Genomic DNA, 26537 nt, shown 5'->3' on the forward strand with positions numbered 1-26537 from the left:
CAGTGACTCAATACTTTTTTTTGATACAGGGTAAGAAACCCATTTATTGTCGCTTCCCATGACACCATTATTTTGTGTCAATCATTTTGTATTTTTTATATTTTCAAAGAATTGCTGACAGAAAAAGACATTGATTGCAAACATTTACAAGGCTAAACAAACTTTAACAAACATTAAAGGCAAAGACTATTTACACATTTAGAAACCATTATGTAACACATTAGAAAGTATTCTCACATCAGACATTAAATAAAACAATTATTGAAAAAATAATACAAACATTTTTATCACAAACAACAACAAAAATTGCAAACACTGAATGAGAGAAACTAGGGGTTGGGAGGATAGAATATAAGTAATTAAATGACATATATATTTTAATGCTGGACCAGCCGGTCCTAGCTTTTGTACAACAATGATACTTTGTATCTCCCAGTGTTGGCAGTGTTGTTTGGGAGATACAAAGTATCATTGTTGTACAAAAGCTAGGACCGGCTGGTCCAGCATTAAAATATATATGTCATTTAATTACTTATATTCTATCCTCCCAACCCCTAGTTTCTCTCATTCAGTGTTTGCATTTTTTTTGTTGTTTGTGATAAAAATGTTTCTATTATTTTTTCAATAATTGTTTTATTTAATGTCTGATGTGAGAATACTTTCTAATGTGTGACATAATGGTTTCTAAATGTGTAAACAGTCTTTGCCTTTAATGTTTGTTAAAGTTTGTTTAGCCTTGTAAATAATTGCAATCAATGTCTTTTTTTGTCAGCAATTCTTTGAAAATATAAAAAATACAAAATGATTGACACAAAGTAATGGTGTCTAGGGAAGCGACAATAAATTGGTTTCTTACCCTTTATCAAAAAAACGTATTGAGTCACTGTGGTTTGGGTACTTTGTGTTGTTCATTATTATATCCAATGGCACTTGTAGTACAGTGGACGAGATATCCATCACATTTGTGAGAGGAGTAACCCTTCTCCTGAACGCTAAATCAGACCCACAGTCTCCTTTTTCAACTCCAGGATCATCTGTATTTTAATGACTTTCAGTCTTCTCCACCATCTCCCTGGCAACTCTCCATCAAGCACAAGATAACTAATGTGCCATTAGGAACATGATGGCATTCAGCTTCCTTGTGATGTCTTCAACCAGAAGCCCAATGTTTCCATGCCTGTTGGGATCCTTCCTCTCTTTTCTGTCATCTTCATCCTGACATTTAGTAAGTAATGCAAAGTGTATCAATGACATAGTAAGTAAAGTATCTTTGATAGAAAGAAAAATGTAAATACTGTTTTAGAAAGGTTCTGCAATTAATCAACAATATAACCAATACACTTCTTTAAGTGATTGACACCTGCATTTGTTAATGTGTTGACCAACAGCATTTAATCAAATCATCTAGGTTAATTAACATCCAGTACCAAATATAAATGAGACACAATCAAGTATTAAAACATACACATTCCCAATTTATGCAATGTTTATTATCAAATTCCACTACCTCCATCATCAGCACCTTTCACTTTGTTTCTGACACCTGAAAAGACATCTTGTTTCAAAAGAAAAGTCTGTATATCCTCTGAGAGCATTTTGCTCATAGCTCAAGCACAGCATGAGTCTAACCAGAGACTGAAAGCTATTTTGAGAAATTAAAGAGCTTAAGTAACTAGATAAGCTAGACAAAACATAAAAAAAAAAATGGTAGTACAATGACACTGCTGACACTGACCGGCATTGTTAGACTAGTCAGCCTTTGGGTGGTCTTCCCAATTTTTTTTTGCTTTTGCCTCATTTTTCTCACCTACTTTTCATTGGCCTTAGGTCTCTGGGTACCTTCCCATTGCTTACCAATGCTAAGGTGCAGGTGCTCTCTTCCCTTAAGATGGCTGCCACTGACCCCTGCTACTGCAGCGTGGTCTTTTTAGGCGCACTGTAGTAGCCAAGAGCTGGCTGGAACCCTTAAACAATGTTGCAATGCCAGCCTGCCAGCCTGCCCATAGCTAGAATCAGGGAAGCTCCTGGAACCTTCCAGAACAGGGGAGGTGACACCAACTGCCACTGCCAACTGCCAACTGTCGCTATATAAGGAAAGGGAGGGAAACTTTCCTGAGAGAGAGTAGTTGGGGCATCACTGACCTGGGGGAACCTACGCAGGAGACTTAGGCGGTAGGGCCTAGTCAGGAACCTATGCCACTGGGGGTGACAGGGTTTAGGCGCTGCCCACCAAGCTGTGTGAGGAACCCTGAACTAGCCCACTGATCTGGCCCAGCGGGAGGGGAACCCAGGGACAACCTGAAGTGGTTTACTGAGGAAACTGGACAAGCCTTCAACTCACCAACCCCCCCCCCTCTCTTCAAGTAACTTCAACCAAGGGCGCAGGATCCAACTAGCGACAAGAAGACCTTCCTCCTGCCCACAGGACTGGTGGGGAATGAACCAGGTATTAGCGCGGTATTCCCCTTGAGAAGCGCTGTGAACTGCTGACTGCCAAGCGCTGTATTCCCCTTGAGAAGCGCTCTGAACTGCTAACTGCCAAGTGCTGCGTCCCCCTGGAGAATCGTGGTGAACTGCTAACTGCCAAGCGCTGCATTACCTGGCCTCCTATTGGTCCCCGGTCCCTGCAGGCTCTGAGGGAGGACCGGGACCGGAGCTGACACCTGCGCTGGGGGCTCGCAGACACTACCGGAGCCCCTGCGCACCCCTGACTACACTGGAGGGCTTAAAAGGAGCCCGGGAGCCTAAAACACCACAGGAGGGCGCAGTAGGAAGAGCGAGCCTCCGGGAGTCATCTTACCTTGTGGTGACCCTTCGCACGGGCCCGAACAGGACCCGAAGAAGTTAGGTAAACCCCCGGGGAGGCTCCATGTCCGCCTTCCCCAGGGGAGACTATAGTTGGGCCCCGTTGGCCCCAAGAGATACTGAGGACTGGGCAGGAGCCCTAAGAAATGTTAACCCCTTAGCAGGGGAAAGGTTGTTCTACTGTGGTGGCCTGATCGTTAAGGGAATTGTAATACTTAGCTCCTGGGAGTCATGTCCTGTCTATTATGACCAAAAGAAATGCTCATATCTAAGTGTTGAATTGCTTTATTCCAGCCTGATGAAATGCACTGTATTTGCTGATAAATGGCTTATTTTTGCAGCTAGGAAATGTTTACCCTTCATTAGTGACTGATGCTGGGCAATGAGATGTTATTTAAAAGTCTGAGAAGGAAATTCTTTGCAGGTGCTGACTAGGAGTAAGGATGTTACCAGGCCTACCGTTATTTAATATTTAATATTTATTTTACATATTTATTGCTGAGAAATGCAAAACCTGTGGTTTAAAGAAACAGCAATGAGTTAATACTGCTGTGATTTTTGACTGCTCTGATTCTAATTCAAGATAATGCAAGATAAAACGTATTTATTTGAATCAAGCATTCTGGTGTGGACTCAGTCCTTGCGTGCACTTATTGTCTCAGTGGATGAGTGTGTTGTGTAGTCACTTTACACCTAAGCTTCGGGTGCCTGCCGGCTCAGTCCAAGCTACCCCCCGGGGACCTGGCGAACCCAGTTCCAACAGGCATGGAGGCCCCAACTGTGCTCAAGTGCTGAAAAACACACACAGGGAGAGTTTTTATACTTCAATTTGTTGGATACGTAGTAATATATATGAGCCTGTTTTTTGGATGGTGAATCATTACACTAGATTGGTCCAATGAGGTTCAGACCTGCTTTTAGTCCTGAGGAAGGTCCAGTTCAAATATATCATTGGGGTCGAAATTTCAACTTTTCCTTTTTCTAACTATTCACTGATTGTTGGGTGTTTTACAGTTCTGAACCACTATATGTCAGGTTTTTGATGGAAACATGTCTTTGTGGTTAGAACTATATGCATATATTCATTGGTGCACTGTATTATTTGTTCACTTTTATCAGCTGAACTGTCTCCAGGCACACCCATATTTGAACTGTCTGTCTAACATGTTATTGTCAAGAGCAGGTCTTCGTGGCAATGAGAAGAGGGTCTTCTTTGTGTGCAGTAACTGTCTTCTATCTCAAGAACAACTGGCCTACTATCTCTAGAAACAATTGTAAACATCAGGTTGTGTCAGGACCACTTAGTGCACGCCCATCCTGTTCCATTGAGTGCTCCCATCATCTGGATTGCGGCTAGTGTCCTATCTAAACACCTGTGTTTCCCAGGAATTGAGGCTGTGCACTAAGGCCCATGTCCTTAACAGTAGACAGTTCTGTTGGTGACCACCCATGTAAAGATGTCCGACATGCTACATCCACTACCTTTTAACAACTTCAAGATTGCCGCCATTCACAAACTCTCATCATATTTGTTCAGTCTCACAAGATCACGCTAACTCTCAGTAACAATCTTGGATCATCTTTTCTCTTCACTCGTGCCTGCTATTCAGAGTGTTCTTAGATGATGGAGGTGGATGGACGGTGCAGTCTTTGAAGATTCTCAGAGGAGAAGCAGACATGTGAATTCCCAGTTGGCATCAAACAAATCATTGAGATTACACAGGGGATAGGAAAACTGCTCTGCTTTGTTTTATCCCCTTTTGGAATCAATCATCGTGCACTTCTATTGGCAGACCTATTCCGAGTGCAAGAACATTATGACTGGTATTAAGGAGTCAAAGGCTTTGAAATGTAACAGTCAAATCTCCCTAAGCTTCATGTGTGTATTCCAACACAAGAGACAATTCTAAATCATGGATATCAGATGAGTACATATTTGTGTGAAACTAACACTGGTGTATACATGGGCTAAAACAAATAGACATTTACACAAGAACTGCCTCGCTGGCTTCATTGTGTGACATTAACAGTGCAAGGGATGTGTAGAATGCTGTAACCCTGAACTCTAATTGTTATAATACTAACACTCTCTGTACTTAGGTTTACAGAAGGTTTTAATAGGATATGTTGTTTCTATGATACCATTATAATCTTGTGATTCAGATTGAATGTAACCCAAAGGTGAGAGAGATACATACTTGTTACACCAGATGAGGCACCACTATTAGAAATACTCATTTTAGTATTTTAGTTTTGTGGATTTCAGCTTTCCATCCCTGCAGTACCTTCCATAGTTCCCTTCCACCATCCGGCTACTCTGATCCAATCAGAGTCAGACCTGATGGAAGGTAGATTTTCCAAAGGTACTGTTCCCAAGGATCTGAGCCCCTGAGAGATTTTAACTGGAGTTCTAGTAGTGCTTCAGAAATACTATAAAACTGAAAATAAAACAACTGGAGATCAGAAAAACCTTCTGGCTGTCAAGGCCAATCAGCAAGGGGAAGAGCAAAACCAAACAAGTAGGAACAGGAGAAAGTGAAAATCCAGTGTGCGATTGAACAATCAAGCAAGAACAATAGTGACACAAATGGACTCAAAAGGACTTCCATTTAATAGTGTAAAAACAGAATGTGATGTCATTCTGAGGTAGTTTGCCCATATTAGATTGGGCAAGGAATGTGTGCAAACATTCAACTAAAGTTAACCCTACAAAATAAACAATTTAGTATCTTGCAGGTGTTTCCATATTAATGTAATACAGATTATGCAACGATAATATTTACAAGATGGCGTTAAATTAGCCAAGATATATAGAAAAAATCATCCTACCTATGGTGTACGGACGCCAGCATGCATGAAGAAGTCTCCCCAGAATTCCTTGTGGGCTGAATTGAGTCGCCACAAAAGGAAGAACAAAAATGTCTCTCGAAGACGCCATTGTATATAAAGAGAATGAAGCTAAGACATTGCTGTGGCAGATGAGCCTGACCAAGGCACGATAAAGTAAGGGGAAAAAAACTCACTAGTTTGCCAGAATCTGTGGACTGCTAAAAAAAATATATAACGCTAAAACACTAAGAAATTATGTATTTGTGTTTTAAGCTATTGAAATCCCCTACCTTGCCTGATTATCCTCATTGTCAACATCATCTATTACTAAGATGATATTTTTGCAATCGTTTAATTCAATGAGGTCCATTTTTATAATTTTCCTCATTTTGGTGTACCAGAAATTTTTAAGGTAACATATGTTTGTTTTTGTCATTATTAATAATAATTGTTACAAATGTTAATATATATTTTAATATATATATTTAATGGTTCCTTTCATTTTGATTGCCATTTGTTTACCACTGAATGCTTTTTTGTATTATATTGTTGTGTAATCAGTTGCCACTGGTCTACTGGTCTACAGTTAAGCGAAACTAGCTGTAGGAGAGTAGGGTCTACTCTCCTACATAACCCCCCCCCCCCAAACGCAGGGACATTAGACTAACCTTGACCAGTTGTGTCTTCATGTTCTAAGTGGAAGTTCCTGGAGAGACCATCTGCGTTGCCATGGTCAGTCCCTGGGCGGTGCTCCACTGTAAAGTCCATCCCCTGTAGGGAAATGGACCACCTGAGTAGTTTGGGGTTTTCACCCTTCATCTGATTAAGCCATAGGAGGGGCTTATGGTCGGTCTGAATCTTGAAGTGAGTGCCAAATAAGTATGGTCTCAACTTCTTCAGGGCCCACACCACAGCAAAGGCCTCCCTCTCTATAGCTGACCAACGTTTCTCTCTGGGGGTCAGCCTTCTGCTAATGAAAGCAATGGGCTGGTCCTGGCCATCTACATTAAGCTGTGAAAGCACTGCTCCCACTCCCAACTCAGAAGCATCTGTTTGGACAATGAACTCTCTTGAGTAGTCAGGACTCTTCAGGATAGGTGCAGAGCACATGGCCTTCTTCAGGTCATCAAATGCCTTTTGACAGATTTCTGTCCACTGAACCTTTTTGGGCATCTTCTTGGATGTCAGATCATTAAGAGGAGTCACAATGGACCCATAGTTCTTAACAAACTTCCTGTAGTACCCAGTCAGGCCCAAGAAAGCTCTGACCTGAGTCTGGGTAGTTGGAGGGGACCAGTCCTTGATGGTCTGGATCTTACTCTCCAGTGGTTGAACTTGGCCTCCACCTACAAGGTGGCCCAGGTATACAACCTTGCTCTGCCCTATCTGGCACTTTGTTGCCTTGATAGTGAGGCCTGCCTTCTGCAGAGCCTCAAGCACTTCCTTCAGGTGGATCAGGTGATCCTCCCAGGTGGAGCTAAAGACAGCAATATCGTCCAGATAAGCTGCACAAAAGTCATCCAACCCAGTGAGGACTTGGTTCACCAACCTTTGGAAGGTGGCAGGTGCATTTTTCAAACCAAAGGGCATCACCACAAACTGATAATGCCCACTAGGGGTAGAAAATGCTGTCTTGGCTTTAGACTCCTCAGCTAACCTGATTTGCCAGTAGCCAGCTGTCAAGTCAAATGTGCTCAAATATTTGGCAGAAGCCAACTTGTCAATGAGCTCATCTGCCCTTGGAATAGGGTGTGCATCTGTCCTGGTGACAGCATTGAGTCCTCTGTAATCCACACAGAACCTCATCTCTCTCTTGCCATCTTTGGTGTGAGGTTTGGGGACCAGAACCACTGGGCTAGCCCAGGGGCTCTCTGAAGGCTCAATGACACCTAATTCCAGCATCTTTTGCACCTCAGTCTTTATACAGTCCCTGACGTGGTCAGGTTGTCTGTAAATTTTGCTCTTTACAGGAAGACTGTCACCAGTGTCCACCACATGTGTACACCAGTTAGTCTGACTGGGTGTCAAGGAGAACATATGCCTGTATGCCTGTAGAACTTGTCTGCAGTCATGTTGCTGATGTTCAGTGAGGCTGCCACCTAAGGCCACACCATCAACTGAGCCATCCTCAGGGTTCTGAGTGAGCAGGTCTGGGAGAGGGTCACTCTCTTCCTCCTGTCCCTCATCTGTAGCCATGAGCAAGCCCATGTCTGCCCTGCTGACATATGCCTTTAATCTGTTCACATGGAGCACCCTGTGGGGGCTCCTGGGAGTTCCTAGGTCCACCAAGTAGGTAACCTCTCCCTTCTTTTCCAGAATTGTATGGGGTCCAGACCATTTGTCTTGGAGTGCTGCTGGGGCCACTGGCTCCAACACCCATACCTTCTGTCCAGGCTGAAACTCAACAAGGACAGCCTTTTGGTCATGCCAAGCTTTTTGTAATTCTTGGCTAGCCTCAAGGTTTTTGGATGCCTTTTCCATGTACTCTGCCATCCTGGAGCGGAGACCAAGTACATAGTCCACTATGTCCTGTTTAGGCTTTTTGAGAGGTAACTCCCATCCTTCCTTCACAAGACACAGGGGTCCTCTTACAGGGCGCCCAAACAACAATTCAAAGGGGCTGAAGCCAACCCCCTTTTGAGGGACCTCTCTGTAAGCGAACAAAAGGCAGGGCAGAAGGATGTCCCATCTTCGCCTGAGCTTTTCAGGTAATCCTTTAATCATGCCCTTTAGGGTCTTGTTAAATCTCTCAACAAGCCCATTGCATTGTGGGTGATAAGGAGTGGTGAACTTGTAGTTTACACCACATTCCTTCCACATAGCTGTCAAATATCCAGACATGAAGTTGGTACCTCTATCTGATATTACCTCCTTAGGAAACCCCACTCTGGAGAAAACTCCAAGTAAGGCCCTGGCCACAACAGGAGCTGTTGTGGTCCTAAGGGGAATTGCCTCTGGGTACCTGGTGGCATGATCCACTACCACCAGTATGAATCTGTGCCCAGATGCTGTAGGGGGATCCATTGGACCAACAATATCAATCCCCACTCTCTCAAAGGGAACCCCCACCACAGGTAGTGGTATCAGGGGGGCCTTTGTTGTTCCACCTGCTTTACCACTGGCTTGGCAGGTTTCACAGGAGCGACAAAACTCCTTGGTGTCTTCAGACATGTGAGGCCAGTGAAAGTGAGGGACAAGCCTGTCCCAAGTCTTGTTCTGGCCTAGGTGTCCTGCTAAAGGAATATCATGGGCCAAGGTGAGTAGGAAGCCCCTAAATTGCAGAGGTATAACCAACCTCCTGGTAGCACCAGGCTTGGGGTCTCTAGCCTCTGAATAAAGGAGTCCATCGTCCCAATATACTTTATGGGCACCTTGAGCATTCCCAGCAGCCTCAGCAGCAGCCTGCTGTCTGAGGGGTTCAAGAGAAGGACAGGTTAACTGAGCCTGCCCCAAGTCTGCCCTAGAAGGTCCCCCTGTCCCCAGAAACTCAACCTGATCAGGTTCAAGTTCTTCAGGGACAGTTCCTTCAGGGGTCTCAAGATCAGTTTCCTGTGAAGCCTGATCCTCACTTGTAGGCAGTTGGGAAGGCGCAGCCTTAACCCTCCTGTTCTTCTTCTTGGGAGGTACTTGGTCCATTGTTCCAGGATCCAAGACCTGAGGTTCAGAGAGGCACTTTTTGGCCTGTGACCTGGTCACAGCAAGGACATGTGATGATATCCCTAACATCTCTGCATGAGTCCTGTACTCAACTTCTGACCATAGAGAGTTCTCCAGGTCATTGCCCAACAAACATTCTACTGGGAGATCAGCACTAACCACAACTTTCTTTAGGCCAGTTACCCCTCCCCAGGAAAAGTTAACAAGTGCCACACTATGTGTAGTAGTGACATTGCTGGCATTGGTCACCAGGTAATCATCGCCTGGCATGTATTGTCCAGGGTCCACAAAGTTAGGTGTCACCATAGTGACACTGGCACATGTGTCCCTGTAAGCTTGAGCCACTTTGTTGTTAATCAAAGGTGTCTGTCTGTATTTGCCCAGGTTACTGGGGCTTATGTCAGGGGTCAAATCTATGTCCCCTTCACAAACCAGAACAGCCTGTGTAAGGGTTCTGACTAGGTCAGAATCTCCTTCAGTTCCCAAAGTGATTCCCACTAAACCCTTGGCTTGAGGACCAGCACTGCTAACTGTACTAGTGGGTGCAGGTGCCTTAGGGGCTGCAGTGCTGGGGGCTCCACCCTTTTTACACTCACTTGTCCAGTGAGAGGTGTTCTTACAAGTTTTACACCAGGGTTTCTTCTGACCTTCTTTCTTCTTCTTCTTGGAAGTTTGGGACCCACCCTCTGTCTCAGTTTGGGGCCCTGTTGAAGACTTCTGGTCTTTAGTTTTCTGCTCCCCACCCTTCTGGTTTGTTTTCTTCTGGTCACCACCCTGGTTCTGGTTCTGGTTCTTTTGCTTAACTCTGGTTCTTACCCATTTATCTGCCCTCTTTCCCAATTCTTGGGGAGAGGTCAAATCTGAGTCAACCAAATGTTGATGCAACTGCTGGTTCTGACAATTATTTAAAATTTGTTCTCTCATCAGCAAATTATACAATCCTTCATAGTCTGTAACCTTGCTTCCCAGCAACCATCCCTCCAGAGCCTTAGTGGCACACTCAACAAATTCAGACCAGTCCTGAGTCTGTGTCTTCTGGGTATCTCTGAACATTAACCTGTACTGTTCAGTGGTTAAGCCTAACCCATCAATCAGAGCACTCTTCAGGACCAGGTAGTTTCTAGAATCCCCATCACTAACTGTGAGGAGTCTGTCTCGGCCTCTACCTTCAAAGGAGAGCCACAAGATTGCTGCCCACTGCTCCTGAGGGATCTGCTGTACTCTGCAGGCTCTCTCCATTGCAGTAATCCATTTATGGATATCATCCCCAGCTTTGTAGGTGGGCACAATCTTACTCAGGTTTCTATTATCAAAAGACCTGTCTTTATCCTTGTGGATATTGCTGCCACCAGTGGGTTCTATTACCCCACTCTCTCTAGGCTGTCTTGCTCTAGCAAGTTTCTCCTTAGCCAGGGCAACCTCTAACTCTTGCCTCTGGATCCTAAGCTCAGCCTCTCTCATCTTGGCCTCATGTTCCCTTCTCTGAGGGCTAGTCATCTCCTTTCTGGAGTGACCATGAGAGCCTCTAGAGACATGGGAGGTATTGGATTCACCTGAGTGATGCCTCCTCCTCCTATGGCCCTGGTTAAGTCCACCTGGGGGTCTGAATGGGTTGTTACCTGATTCATTCCCAAGTTGACTTAAGTTAGCCTGGTTCAGTCTACTGACCAGCACCTGACTATCTCTGTCATCATCTGACTCACTGCTTTCCACCTCCTCCTCCTCTTCTTCTTCCTCTTCCTCTACATCTACTTGAGGAGCTCCAGTGGTGGAGGCTTCCTCATCTACTAGGATGATAGGGGCAGGGGTGTCTACAGTGTCATCCTCTGAAGGATGGCCTCCTTCAGCATCCCCTGTGGGGTTTGCCTTAGAGGGCTTTAGAGTCTCAGACTGGTCTAAGAGCTCTCTTAGGTGGTCTGTAGTAGGGGAAGGCCCTGTCTTCAGACCCCTTAAGACACAAAGCTGTCTTAATTCCTTAAAGGAAAAAATAGCAAATTTGGATGGTGCCCTTGGAGGGTCACTCTCAACAGGAGTAAGTCCACTGGACCCCTCTGCTCCAGACATTGCTCTAGTGTGGGTGGATGTGTTGCAATCTACCTACACTGGTGTTTACCTACTAAACCTATCTAGTAGTTGTAGCTAGGGTGTGCTACTCCCTTTGCTCTACAACAACTAAGTTCAGTAGAACTTAAGTATACTAGTCTTGTTTTATATGTACCTAGCAGGTACCTGTATGATCTTTCAAATGATAATCTCAAAGATTGTGATGGTAAAACAACAGCAAGCTCAGATCCCAATCCGCTGCTCACCAATGTGAGAAGTTGGCCTGATATATAATGCTCACTAATTCTTAGTGATCACTTTGTATCATGCCAAGCAACCCTTATGATGATGGTTGTAATTCAACCTTGTAGACCAGTTATCCTAGTGGTAACGTGGACAAAGCAGTCTTAGGCTAAACTCTGAAAGGCATGTGAAGCCAGCTGTTATACCATACATAACCCCCTTGAATACCAAATGAAAGGGACACCACACAGATATATATTGAAAATATATATTGATTTATTAACTATTAAAATCCCCTGGACTCTTTATGAGCACAGAAGCACAAGCGTTAAATCACAAGACAGTTTAAAATACACAAAAGTTGCACAATATGGATGAGCCCTAGGGGCCACCTAAACCATATACTAAGAAAGTGGTATAAGAGATACCAGGAGGAAAGTGAAGAGGCCTAGGGCCTTGGGAATCGCTGGAGCTATTCGAGACTGGAGTTAACTAAGTTGGGAAAGGCCCACGGGACTCGGGTGCAGTGTTCAAAGTGCACGCACTTCTCAATACAAAGTCTATGGTGCGTAAAAAGCACAAAGTTAGAAAGTTAGGAACCTTCCGAGTGACCTACGGAGCTGAAACTTAAAACACAGGCCCTTGGGATGTGTACCAGTGCAGGAGCACCGGCGGAGCTGAGTTACCTCACCCACAGGAAGCGGGTGCACAGGGTCGAAGTTGTGTCGGGTTTCGTCACGCTGGTCGATGGTGCTTGGAGCTGAAGATGCTGCAGGCGGCTCGATGAGAAGAGTTCCGGTGGATCCAAGGGTGGATCTGAAGAGTTGAAGACCTGAAAGCAGAGGGGACAGTGTTCAAAGTCACTAGCCAGTGACTACCAAGGAACCAGAGTGGAACCAGGCGATGTCGGGTGCAAACAGGCGTTGTCGGGTAGCTCCTTTCTGCAGCCACGTGGATACCCGGGGTCGAGGACGTCCAGGAGTCGGTCACGCGCTGTCCTACGTAGGCTTCTCGCTGTTGGCGGTGTCGGCGACCTGATCGGAGCAAACAGGCCTTGGCAAATGCAAGCCACGCAGGAGTTGAAAGATGCTGTTCACTCGGACCAGCAAGGTCAGAGCGAGTGCTCCTTTTTACAGGAGCTTGGGTAGGTCTGGAGCAACCAGACCTGCTGTTTAAATCTTCGGGTTCGTCGCCAAGATGGCCGCTGGCCGCGTGGCTAGTGGCCGGGATGGCACGTCGAGTGGCACAATGCAAAAGGGCCCCACGCAGATCGTGGAGATGCTGGAGGGCTGATCTTCGGTGCAAGGGCTGCTCGGTGGTGGGGGTTCTCAATCCCCAAAGCACAACGTCGAGGATGCCTCAGAAGCTGCGCAGTCAGCTTTTCGAGTGTCTTTCAAGAGGTCCGGTCCCACGTCACTCGGTGCCTCCACGGGTCCCTTCTTCGCAGGGACTGTGGATCGGGCTCTGAGAGGTCTGGGAGTCTGGTTCTTGTCGGGCTCTGGGCTCGGTCTCCGGCGGGAGGCGGCGGCAAAGCAGACGTCGAGTTGCTGGTTGGTACCTGTGTTCACAGGGTGGTCACTCCTTGGCCACAAGGGAGATTCTTCTTCAGTCTTCTGTGCAGCAGAATGTCGAAGTCCAGTCTTCTTCTTAGTTTTAAGTTGATTTCGGGATGATCTGCTGTGCAATGGCACTGCTCCCCCTCTTATTCCCAAACTGGGGGTGGATCACCTACTAGGTCCCTCCTCTGGGAGGAACCAGGAAGGGGGGCGGTTACACCCCCTTTCCTTTGTCCAGCTCCGCGCCAGGACTGGGGCTGGAAGGCCCCAGAACCGGTTTGGACGGGCCTATGCACGGGGACACCTTGTGTGCCCCGGGCATGTCTGATTCTTTTCAGCCCTGTCCTACCTAATACACAAAATCCTGTCTGGGGTGGTGCTCGCACCTCCCAAGGCAGGAAACCCTTTGTCCAGGCCACCATCTGCCGAGTTTCGGTCAGCAGCAGGAGGCCAGACTTGTGTCTGTGGTGGCAGCGTCCATTTTGTGAAGCTGAGGCTCTGTTTAACTTTAACCGGGGTTAAGGCTACACACATGTCGTGTCCCTCTAGAAGGGTGGAATGCTATCCCCGTCGCCAGAATTGGCGAGGGGATAGTATTCCAATTCGTATGACACCTTACTCGACATGTTTTGATAAAGCCAAACCAAAGATAGCATTTAACCGCGAGGATTATAATGCACTTAAGAGTATATGGTATGGCAATATCCCGGAACGGCTTAGGGAGTTGTTCCCGACAGCTGCAGACAGGCTCAGCGCACGCCAGAGCACCATCTCACATATTTCCAAGCACTCTGCCTCCAGGATTGATGAGGCCTTCCATAGGAGTGGCTGATAGGAACATATGTGTCCAGTTTAGGGTTAGGCACAGACATACTGTACCTAAGTAAGAGGTGGTTACACCGACTTACCCCAGCTGAGTGATCAGCCAGTTGTGTCAAATATGGAGGCCAGGCCAGGGGTGGCATAATACATGCTGCAGCCCCTGGTAGGCCTTGGATACACCTATGCCCTGGGCACCTAGGGTGCACTAATACAGGGGCTCATAAGGTGAACCAGTTCCAATTCGTAATAAGAGGGGGAGCAGTGCCATTGCACAGCAGATCATCCCGAAATCAACTTAAAACTAAGAAGAAGACTGGACTTCGACATTCTGCTGCACAGAAGACTGAAGAAGAATCTCCCTTGTGGCCAAGGAGTGACCACCCTGTGAACACAGGTACCAACCAGCAACTCAACGTCTGCTTTGCCGCCGCCTCCTGCCGGAGACCGAGCCCAGAGCCCGACAAGAACCAGACTCCCAGACCTCTCAGAGCCCGATCCACAGTCCCTGCGAAGAAGGGACCCGTGGAGGCACCGAGTGACGTGGGACCGGACCTCTTGAAAGACACTCGAAAAGCTGACTGCGCAGCTTCTGAGGCATCCTCGACGTTGTGCTTTGGGGATTGAGAACCCCCACCACCGATCAGCCCTTGCACCGAAGATCAGCCCTCCAGCATCTCCACGATCTGCGTGGGGCCCTTTTGCATTGTGCCACTCGACGCGCCATCCCGGCCACTAGCCACGCGGCCAGCGGCCATCTTGGCGACGAACCCGAAGATTTAAACAGCAGGTCTGGTTGCTCCAGACCTACCCAAGCTCCTGTAAAAAGGAGCACTCGCTCTGACCTTGCTGGTCCGAGTGAACAGCATCTTTCAACTCCTGCGTGGCTTGCATTTGCCAAGGCCTGTTTGCTCCGATCAGGTCGCCAACACCGCCAACAGCGAGAAGCCTACGTGGGACAGCTCATGACCGACTCCTGGACGTCCTCGACCCCGGGTATCCACGTGGCTGCAGAAAGAAGCTACCCGACAACGCCTGTTTGCACCCGACATCGCCTGGTTCCACTCTGGTTCCACGGTAGTCACTGGCTAGTGACTTTGAACACTGTCCCCTCTGCTTTCAGGTCTTCAACTCTTCAGATCCACCCTTGGATCCACCGGAACTCTTCTCATCGAGCCGCCTGCAGCATCTTCAGCTCCAAGCACCATCGACCAGCGTGACGAAACCCGACACAACTTCGACCCTGTGCACCCGCTTCCTGTGGGTGAGGTAACTCAGCTCCGCCGGTGCTCCTGCACTGGTACACATCCCAAGGGCCTGTGTTTTAAGTTTCAGCTCCGTAGGTCACTCGGAAGGTTCCTAACTTTCTAACTTTGTGCTTTTTACGCACCATAGACTTTGTATTGAGAAGTGCGTGCACTTTGAACACTGCACCCGAGTCCCGTGGGCCTTTCCCGACTTAGTTAACTCCAGTCTCGAATAGCTCCAGCGATTCCCAAGGCCCTAGGCCTCTTCACTTTCCTCCTGGTATCTCTTATACCACTTTCTTAGTATATGGTTTAGGTGGCCCCTAGGGCTCATCCATATTGTGCAACTTTTGTGTATTTTAAACTCTCTTGTGATTTAACGCTTGTGCTTCTGTGCTCATAAAGAGTCCAGGGGATTTTAATAGTTAATAAATCAATATATATTTTCAATATATATCTGTGTGGTGTCCCTTTCATTTGGTATTCAAGGGGGTTGTGTATGGTATAACAGCTGGCTTCACATGCCTTTCAGAGTTTAGCCTAAGACTGCTTTGTCCACGTTACCACTAGGATAACTGGTCTACAAGGTTGAATTACAACCATCATCATAAGGGTTGCTTGGCATGATACAAAGTGATCACTAAGAATTAGTGAGCATTATATATCAGGCCAACTTCTCACACTAGCTGTTCCATGTTCCCTTTAACTGAGGCTATTTTCCGTCTTGGTTGACCAAAATGCACTTTGATGATTCTCTCAGGTCCAGCAGACTTGTGTGCCACTTTTGAGGATCAGGACTCAGTGTCCCAGGCTGCACTTCATCTGCAAGTGGTGGTCTAGTAATTGTGGCAACAAACTCGCCACGTCAGGCTTCTTCAGCTTTTATGACCCAGTAGCTGTAACAGGAATTCAGCCAACTGACTCTTGGAAACACATCTTCTGTCTGGGGCTCAGGAATGCCTTTTCATTGAGTAAGGCATTCCAGGCACAGTCCACTCTTTGCTAGCCCAGGAGAAGCAGGTGTAGTCCACTATTGGCTCAGCCTCTCATTTCCAGGTCCAGGATACAGCAGAGCAATTTTTCTTCGGTCCGCTCTCCAGTACAGATGATATTTGAGGTCTGAGTGCCATTTTTATGCCCAGAACTTGCCATCAGGGGATGAGGTGATGACAAGCAAATGGGCTACAAGGTCCCCTCGCACCTGATGATGACTTACAGCAAAATGTGACTCCTATCTACACTGGAATGCAATATTCTGCTTTCTCCCACAATGGCAGATCCCCTCTCTTTGTGTGTATAGCTGGTAACTGGCCCTGAAGGTGTGGCTGCCTGAGCGCTAAATGCCCACAGGAAACCCGGTATGGCAACTGTTTGCCCCTTACAGCCCCCGACGCCAACCTGTCTACCAGAACAAAAAAGCAGCACCTTTTGTGTGCGTCCTCTATTTGACCTTCAAAGGCTCCTTCCACTTTGAATCTCACATTTTAGGTTCACACCCAGTGTGGCCTTCCTGCCAGGGAGAGGTAACAGCTTTTCTAACAGCAGCCCTTTGTTGTTCCTTTACACACACCCCTCAAGGAGGGCAGAAGGTTGTCTTATGGCAACCAGCTATAAACGGTCATCGGAAAACTTTCGACAACAGAGTGGCAACTTTCTAAAGTAGATGTTTACTCAAGATACATTATATTTGACTTGAGCATCAAGTCTGATTTAATGAAGATGTTCTTTTGGTACCGTGAAGTACCAAGTTAGGAGTAACATATATTTTTCAAACAGGAAGGTCAGGACTTTGCCATTAGGTGAAATGACAAAGACGTGTTAGCAGTTTTGAAACAGCCCTACAAAGCAGCATTGGCATACTGAGGGTCATGATTTGCTTTGCCACACTTGTGAGGGCACAATAAGTCCATGAGAGGAATTCTTACTTATAAGCCCTGGATATCCCTTGTACCCTTAGACTTCAATCTGTACAGCATTGAATTTATATTGAGAAGTGGTTCTCAGTCAACCCATATATTATAGTTTATGTTATACAGGTTGATGTGTAACTTGAGAGTCTTCTCGTCCTTGCTTGCCATGACAGCTGGGGCTATTGGAACTATTGCAAATATACCACATTTTCCAGGTCTCTACATAGTTCTTACGTAAGGCTCAGGATCACTTTACTAGTGTCAGGCACAGTAGGTACAGCACCCTGATGATTCAAAATGATTGTGATGAAAATATTTGAGTGTTCCTAGCTTGTCACCTAGCACATCCGGATACCATTCTACTCATGTGATGGAGAAATCTGTCTGCCAAATTCAAAATCAGGCCCTAAATACAGTTTGCAAAAAGACCTCAATGATAATACAATCCAACTGTCAAAACCCTCATACGGACAGTAGAACTGTATAATACCACATGAAGAATCACACTACTGTGGGTAGGAAGATCTCTAATGGTACTAAAGCACAACTTAAATTACAAAGACACTTATTGTTCTAGGAGGCAGTCCAGGAAGTAACAAAAAGAGTTGACCTGCACATCAATAACACCTATAGGATGATGGAAATGACCCCAGCAACCCTGGGCCAAAAACTCACTTTAATTAAATCCTCCTTTTGTTCGGTATGGAAAAATACCTCTGAAACAGCTGTTACATTAAAGCCTTTGTGTACAGACTTGCCTAAACTCCAATCCAAGCTAGACATTGCAAAACAATAAACAGAGAACCTGTCAGAGGCCCAGACTTTGGACAAGGAGTCCATAAAATGCAGAGGAAACTGGTGGACCAGGAGGATGGAAGCAAATAAAATAATGTATATGGCTGAGATACCCGCCACCCCCTCTCAACACAATCCCCAAATGAGGGAAACCGGAAACAGTTCTTGAAGTTTTTTGGAAGTGGGAGGGAGTGACCCTCCCGGCCGTATTTATTAAAACAAAAAATTAAAACATTTAAACATTAATGTACAATTTCATACCACACTGCGATGTTTGGCTAACCTTAACAGATTCTCTAATACAGAGGTTCTCCTAGCCGATCTAACATCCTACAAAACATTTACTTGAAATATTGAAATTGTACATCCTAACGTTTAAGGGCCAACGGCAAGGTCGTAACCGGTGTCAAGATCCCTAACCAGACATACCCCGCCCACTTGGGAGGGGCGACAGCACTGAGGCGTACTCACGTGCAACTACTACAATTTCCCTTGTCTTGACGGGGGCACTTATCAACTCGACGCCAGTTAAAGGTCGTTCGAAGACTCGTGTGAGGTATCTAGAAGGTATCGTAGACCTCCCCCCAACCCCACACAACTTACCGCATCTGCCGTCGCAGATGTCACTGGCCCCGGGAAATTCCCCAGGAGGGGGCTGTAACCCCTCCTACACAGGAAGGGGCCTTGACCGCCTTTCCTCTTCTTCCGGCGACCCATCCTTAGAAGGGACCGCCTCCCCGTTGAGGGGCCAAAGGCCACCTCCCCCGAGCGCTCCCATCCGTGTTGGGTGACGCCCACTCATAGGGATCTTCCAATTAGTGCTCACCGATCATGACCTTACCGCCTACCGACTGAAATAAATACGACAAGTGCTAACTAAACGAAACTACATTGGCCACTATGACCGAAAAACCTGTGTCTAAATGGACCTTAAATCCGACATTCTTTAATCATCAACTTATAACATTATACCAATCTTTATTACACATCAAATATCAACATAACACCAAAACAACCTGAAAACGAAATAGATTAACTGATCAACTTTATTAAAACAACTAGCTGTCCTCAGGGGCTGGTGGGTGGGTCAAAATTGGCTCTTCGTTCCGTCTCGAGCTCACGTGCAGCGGGGAGGTGCAGCTTCAGAGCACAGGAACAAGAGGATGTCTTCTGGTCTTGCGTCTCTTTTTATCCATCTTCAGGGCGGGCGTAAACCCGCCCCTGCCTGCCCCGAGGGCGTGGCCGGCGGCGTCCGTGTCTAGGCCAGCCCACTCAAGGGCGGGAAAAAGCGCGCCCCGGCTACGCCGCTTCGGGCATACCAGCCGAGACGCGCCTCCCGCCCAAAAATGGCTTCCCGGGGGGATCGAGGCACTCTGCCATACGTTCGGGGGGACCGAGTGGTCGCCCCTTTCCATATGGCTGAGATACCCGCCACCCCCTCTCAACACAATCCCCAAATGAGGGAAACCGGAAACAGTTCTTGAAGTTTTTTGGAAGTGGGAGGGAGTGACCCTCCCGGCCGTATTTATTAAAACAAAAAATTAAAACATTTAAACATTAATGTACAATTTCATACCACACTGCGATGTTTGGCTAACCTTAACAGATTCTCTAATACAGAGGTTCTCCTAGCCGATCTAACATCCTACAAAACATTTACTTGAAATATTGAAATTGTACATCCTAACGTTTAAGGGCCAACGGCAAGGTCGTAACCGGTGTCAAGATCCCTAACCAGACATACCCCGCCCACTTGGGAGGGGCGACAGCACTGAGGCGTACTCACGTGCAACTACTACAATTTCCCTTGTCTTGACGGGGGCACTTATCAACTCGACGCCAGTTAAAGGTCGTTCGAAGACTCGTGTGAGGTATCTAGAAGGTATCGTAGACCTCCCCCCAACCCCACACAACTTACCGCATCTGCCGTCGCAGATGTCACTGGCCCCGGGAAATTCCCCAGGAGGGGGCTGTAACCCCTCCTACACAGGAAGGGGCCTTGACCGCCTTTCCTCTTCTTCCGGCGACCCATCCTTAGAAGGGACCGCCTCCCCGTTGAGGGGCCAAAGGCCACCTCCCCCGAGCGCTCCCATCCGTGTTGGGTGACGCCCACTCATAGGGATCTTCCAATTAGTGCTCACCGATCATGACCTTACCGCCACAGGCCGGATAGTTGACCGGCTATCCGGACCCCCCCAAAAAAAACTCCTACCTAAAGGTCATGTTTCAAAGATTTCAACCATGCTAAGAGGTCCCCTAAGAACAACTCATTCCCCACCCAAGACAAATGCACACCATCCCCCGAATACATCCTGTCATCATTAATACAGCTATGAGAAATAGAATGCAATGTCCTGGAACGGAACAACCTACTCACTTTATTGTTAAGCTTTCTAACAGAGTGATTCAAAGCAGGTATAGAGATAGCCCCCCGCCACACCTTTCGTGGAATCAAATGGGACCATGCAATTGTGCACCCCGGAACTCTCCTCGCCAACCAACTTACAGTGGAAAGCATTGCCTCCAGGAGTAGTCGTCTACCGATGGTGACCAAATCATTGCCCCCAACATGCACTATTACTATAGACGGCGGTGACCTTGTCCGCCCTAACAAACCCTCAAAGAATGTTTGAAACTGGTCAATACAGAGACCGCCCCTTCCGTAGAAGGACATCCTGTACCCGTATTCCCCAGCTACGTGAATCATGTCACCTGCTTTGAATACGTCCGCGGCACGCCTCACGTATGAGTGGCCCACGACCCACACCTCCTTTTTCACAGCCGGTGATGTCTGACCGCTGGCCCGGTGTAGGGTCGACTGCATAGTCCGCCCCGCCTCGTAGGCTTGCGTAACTGCAACCAAACAAAAAACAAGAAGCGTGAGTACAAAGTACATAATTACAGCTTCACAACATGTGCAACCGCACATATCTTTTATAACAATTGGAGGACCAACGCCCCATTCGTTTCACTTGCTCAACATCAAGACCCCTGGCTGTAGCTTCCGTAGCAGCCCCTATCCGAAAGGAATGGGTCCCAAATTCGCCCGGGTTCAAGCCCGCAGCGGCAACTGACATCGCAAGCACCCGCTGAAACTGAAATTTCGTCAGTGGGGTGGCGTCCGCGTGTCTTAACAAAGTCCCCCCCCATGATGCCACCCTTCGTGCTAGGTAATCCTCTAAACACTTTACCGGACATATGGAGGACCCAGGAATCCTGCGTACGACGACGCAGTCACCCATCCCATCTTGGTCAGTCTTAGACTTTACAAAGGAGACCGTCATCGTTTCTCCCCTGATCTGAACATGTTCCCGGCACAAACCCCCCGCCACATCCAGTTTGTTCCTTGCAACTAGTTCGCTTACTCGCATTGCTCCGTGAAATGCTAGCGTAAACGCGGCTCGGAACAGCACTGCCTCAAACTGAGATGAACATGTGGCAGGAAGTGTAGCCAACAACTGGGACAATCTATCCAAACCTATCGGGCGCCTTTCATCTACTCTGCGACCCTCAAGGCGTTGCCACCCACGCAGCGCTTTCTGTACAACGAAAGACGCTGTTGGGTCCTGGATAGCGTGTGCTCTGGCAATAAAGGAAATGGCAGCACGATGCCTCTGGGCCGTAGCCACCGATTTCCCAGCCCTACGTAAGGACATCAGGAAATTCACCACCCATTCCTCATGACCCCAAAGTTGCTCTCTATCACTCCCCAAAAAGGCTAAATAGGCCCGAAACGCCCCTTCATATGCCTTCCTCCTCCTTGGTGCTAGACTCTCTCCCACGAGGTGACGAAGTTCGGGGCACCGAGAGACCAGAGAGCTTCGGTAAAGGGTGCCGGCTCCGGGTCCGCTGAGGGAAGGAAACCCGAAAAAGCCTGCATTTGAAAACGAGACAGTGCGTCAGCTGCCTGATTCATCACCCCTGGCACATGTTTTGCTCTGAATAGCACGTTCAATTGCATACATAGTAACACAATTTCTTTAAGCAGTCTTAAGATCAGTTTACAACGTGCTGCCTGACTATTGATGCACTCGACCACGGTCATATTGTCCGACCAAAATATGACCGAGTGGTTTTTGAACCCATCGGGCCATGTTCTCAAGGCCACCAAGATGGGAAACAGTTCGAGGAAAGCAATATTACTCGTCAGACCCCTCTCATGCCACCAAGTCGGCCATCTTTGTGCCGACCATTTCGTGCCGAAAATGGCGCCAAAACCTATGCTTCCCGCAGAATCTGTCCATAGCCCCAGCTCCTCAGAAGACACGGCTAGTTTATTCCAGACGATTCTACCATTGAAATCCGCCAAGAATGCTAACCAAATACGCATGTCCTGGCGGATCTCGGCCGATAGTCTCGTGCGATGATGGCCTTCTTTAAGGCCGACCATCGCTTGGGCAATTGAACGGGAAAAGGGGCGGGCCATTGGTATTACCCTCAGGGCAAAATTCAACTGTCCCACCACTTGCTGTAATTGTTGCAGCGTAACTTTTGATGCATTTATACACAGTTGCAGCGCAGCCCTGAACTTCAACACTTTCTCGGCTGGCAAACGGAAACACCCCTCAATGGAGTCCAACTCGATCCCCAGAAACTCGAGGCAAGTCGTAGGACCCACTGTTTTACCCGGCGCCAATGGCACACCTAACTGTTTCATCAACACACAAAATTCGGCCAAGGCCCGGCCACATTCAAAACCCCCGGCTGCCCCAAGAAATAAGAAATCATCAAGGTAGTGCATTACATCTTGGAAACCCGTTTTCTTTGTGAAAACCCATTGTAGAAAACTACTGAATTTCTCGAAATAAGCACATGATATAGAACACCCCATTGGCATACACCTATCCATGTAAAAACAACCCTGAAACATGAAACCTAGGAGACGCTGGTCGTCTGGGTGTACCGGGAGCAATCGGAACGCTGACTCGATATCTGATTTCGCCATCAGCGCCCCGGGCCCCAGGCGATTCAAAATGGCTACGGCCTCATCGAAGGATGCGTACCGCACCGAACACACTTCTGGATCGATTGCCTCATTTACGGAAAGACCTCGTGGAGCTGATAAATTATGAATTAGTCGGAACTCTCCAGGGTCTTTCTTGGGGACTACCCCTAAGGGAGAACAAACAAAATTCTGGACTGGGTTTAGACTAAACGGGCCAGCGACCCGACCTCGAGTCACCTCTTTTCGGATCTTATCACGTACTACGGTTGTATGCTGCAAGACGGAAAGTTGGTTTTTACACTTATCCACACCCTGAAAGTCCCCTACCGGGATGCGGAAACCATACGAAAAACCGTTTCGCAGCACCCCAGCAGAAGTACGATCCGGGTAATCACTGAGCCAAGGGATCATTGCCAGGGTATCAATGGGAGTGGGTAAAGGCGCCCCTCGGACTATATTAGACCTGTTTGGCACCTCCTCTCCCCCCGTTATCACCCGTTCTGGCTCTGCACGAGGTCTCAGGATGGGACGACCCACAACTACTACATTCATGTTTGAATTTACACGATCCCTGCGGTCTCGTACATTTTCCTCTGTTGTAATTAAAACAGAAACCCTTCCTTCCGGTATTGCCGGTAGGTTTCGAGTGATCGTCGGCCCCCGAACCTGATCGAAAGGGCGTCCCCGCATATTGTCGGGAGGATTCACCCACATTACTTCCTACCAACGGCATTTTTAACATCCCTGACTCCTTCATTTTATCCCAGGTCAAGGCATCATAACAATCCCAGGTTAAACTTTTATTATGCTCCTTTTCCTTTCTGAACATATTATCGTAACAAAACCAATGATTACCCTGGTGCGATGTCGAGTACCCCATGATTCGTGATTGGTAGATTGGGAACTCGGAAAGCAACTCAGGCCTACGTTCCCCCAGGATTGATGTAAAGATTCCCCAGGCATTGCCCCAATTGGCGATATTCTCATTCACTTTAAAGGCGGCCATCTTTGCGCGCCAAACACTCGGATGCATGAGGTCCTTCTGACTCTTTACATGCTCCACCTCATAATGATCAACAAGTAACGAAAAAATGTTCACATACTCCCCCGCCCAAATCTTCTCCTTAATTGCCAAAGGAACGTGTTGCCCCAACTTTTCTCTCCGAGAGGGTGTTGACTCATCCCTCGCGATCGGCAATGGCCGCTTACCTGCACCTGACGCTGCCTCTGTGGTCGCAACCGTCCCTGGTGTCTTGTCCCCCACTGCAGCCGGCACGGGCACCTTGGCTGCTTCCCGTTTCTCACGCAATTGCTTAATCAGCTCCTGCGCTTCGACAGCCGTGGCGCCCTCGTTACCTTTTCCCAACCACGCTGCCAATTGTGCTGCCAACTCGGGCGGCATATCATCCTCGGACACGGGGGTGATCGGATTCCCCTCCTCTGGCACGGGAGTTGGAGCCTCGAGCGGAGCACTGGGACCGGGGATCTCCTCTCCCGTTGCTCCCCTCCTGGGCCTCTTGTTTTTCCCTCCCGGGGCTGCTCCCGCCAAAGGACGTTTTGGACCCCTTTCCTCATTCTTGTCCACCCGCTTCTTTAGCTCGGACATCTCTTTCATGATAACACGCAGCATCTGGTCGGTATTCATGCGCTTTCCAACCTTCTTCGGCATTCTCCAACAAAGTAACTGAAAAACAAACAAGAACGATTAAAACGCTCAAAATTGGCTCTTCGTTCCGTCTCGAGCTCACGTGCAGCGGGGAGGTGCAGCTTCAGAGCACAGGAACAAGAGGATGTCTTCTGGTCTTGCGTCTCTTTTTATCCATCTTCAGGGCGGGCGTAAACCCGCCCCTGCCTGCCCCGAGGGCGTGGCCGGCGGCGTCCGTGTCTAGGCCAGCCCACTCAAGGGCGGGAAAAAGCGTGCCCCGGCTACGCCGCTTCGGGCATACCAGCCGAGACGCGCCTCCCGCCCAAAAATGGCTTCCCGGGGGGATCGAGGCACTCTGCCATACGTTCGGGGGGACCGAGTGGTCGCCCCTTTCCATTTATCATGGTTGTGCCAAAAGGTTCAGTGCAGGAAGATATGGTGAGACCCATTACCTCTTTCCTCCAAGAAGTAGTGCAATGTGAAATCCCCCTGCCAGTTGAGTTTCAAAGGGCACATTTATAACTGTCCATTGATTATAGATGGCAAAAACATCTGAGCCCATAATGGCTTATTTTGTGAAGCAACTGCAGGCAGGAGAGGTCATCAAATCAGCCAAAAAAACACACTGACCCATTCTTCCTTCAGAAATACAACATCTATTTTTGATGCAGACTTCTTAACACAGATCATCTCGAAACATAAGAAATTCTCCACTCTGGACAAGGAAAATGAAGAGGCAGATGATTTGACACTAATCCAGGACTATCTGTAAGATGCATCAATTGATATGTCTCATGTAACCTCTCAACAATCTGCAGGGACATTTACAGGAGCAGAGATCCCATCTGCTTCAAAAACGAAGAAACACCCTCTTTCGGGGTGGAACAGATTGATCCATATGATGTGAAGATGGACAAAAGGAAGGATGGTGCTATCCAAAGAGGCAAATCAGAAACCCACATGAAACGGTGACATTTCTAAACTTGAGGATGAAGCATGCAACACAATTTTGTGTGTACGAGAGCCCTTTTAAATAAAGAGGATAATTTCTGGATGGAAGCTGAAATTAGGGACAAACAACGTTTTTTAAGACTGGGTGAGAGTTCATTGACTGATTCAGACTATCCTTAAAGCATTTCCTCACCTAGCAATACAAGGCAAAATACACTTTAATTCATTGTTTACTACAGAAACACCCAACTGGAATTTGGAAACAAGAAAAGGAATTGTCCTACTGTACGTCCCACTTATACATTATAACTTGCTTCTGGAATCCCTTCTCTAGCATGCCAATAAGGAAAAATTAACTCTCCTCTAGGAATATTTCAAGGACACTTGTGTCGGCACATGCTCTGCTCATGTGACAGGAACCAAATCAAGTTCCACATTCCCTGGTGGAATGTGTACAACAGCACTAACGCTCAAGAAGTCAAAAACAATAATGGTGTGAAGGGATGGAAATACTGCTCCAAGGAACTCTTGGACAAAACCACACTAGCCCTGACCAATTTATAGAAAGACTCAAAAAAAGAACACAGCTATTGGGACCTGCATAAGTAAAACATCCTTATTCAAGCATTATGCTATCAATCCAAACCTGCCAAATGCATACCACATTAAACTAAAAGGGCACTCCTATTTCCAACTAACCAAGTCCTACATGGCCTCCAAACTGTAACCAAATATACAGAATAGTTTTATTTTTTATATTTGACATTTTCTATTGATGGAGTCCAGTAGGTAGTTATCGTTAGGACCTAGTTTCTTTAGATAAAGCATTTTTGTTTTGCTAATAACTTTGGCACCATTTGGCAATTATTCAAGAAATCATCAAAACCAGTTCGACATTTACCCCCGCTGGTGTCTAGAAAGTTATGGGGTTATTTGTGAAGTGGGGGCTGAGAAAAAGGGGGGTTTCATGACAAGTTTTCTCCATTCAATTGCACATAGGGATTTTGAACATGACTACAGCTCAAACCACTGAACGGAAATACACCAAATTTGGGAAAAAGGTATACCTTGGTCCAGAAAACACTCTATTTC

At 47.2% G+C, this 26537-nt stretch overlaps 1 protein-coding gene across 1 annotated transcript in view; it reads right to left on the reverse strand.

The window, feature by feature from the left end:
* The window catches only part of LOC147693612 (nicotinamide N-methyltransferase-like), a 99262-nt gene that overhangs the window by 56769 nt on the left and 15956 nt on the right, over positions 1-26537 (reverse strand). The window lies entirely within an intron of this gene.

Source organism: Lissotriton vulgaris, chromosome 8 (genome assembly GCF_964263255.1).
Source record: "Lissotriton vulgaris chromosome 8, aLisVul1.2, whole genome shotgun sequence".
In the NCBI taxonomy this organism is placed as follows: domain Eukaryota; kingdom Metazoa; phylum Chordata; class Amphibia; order Caudata; family Salamandridae; genus Lissotriton; species Lissotriton vulgaris.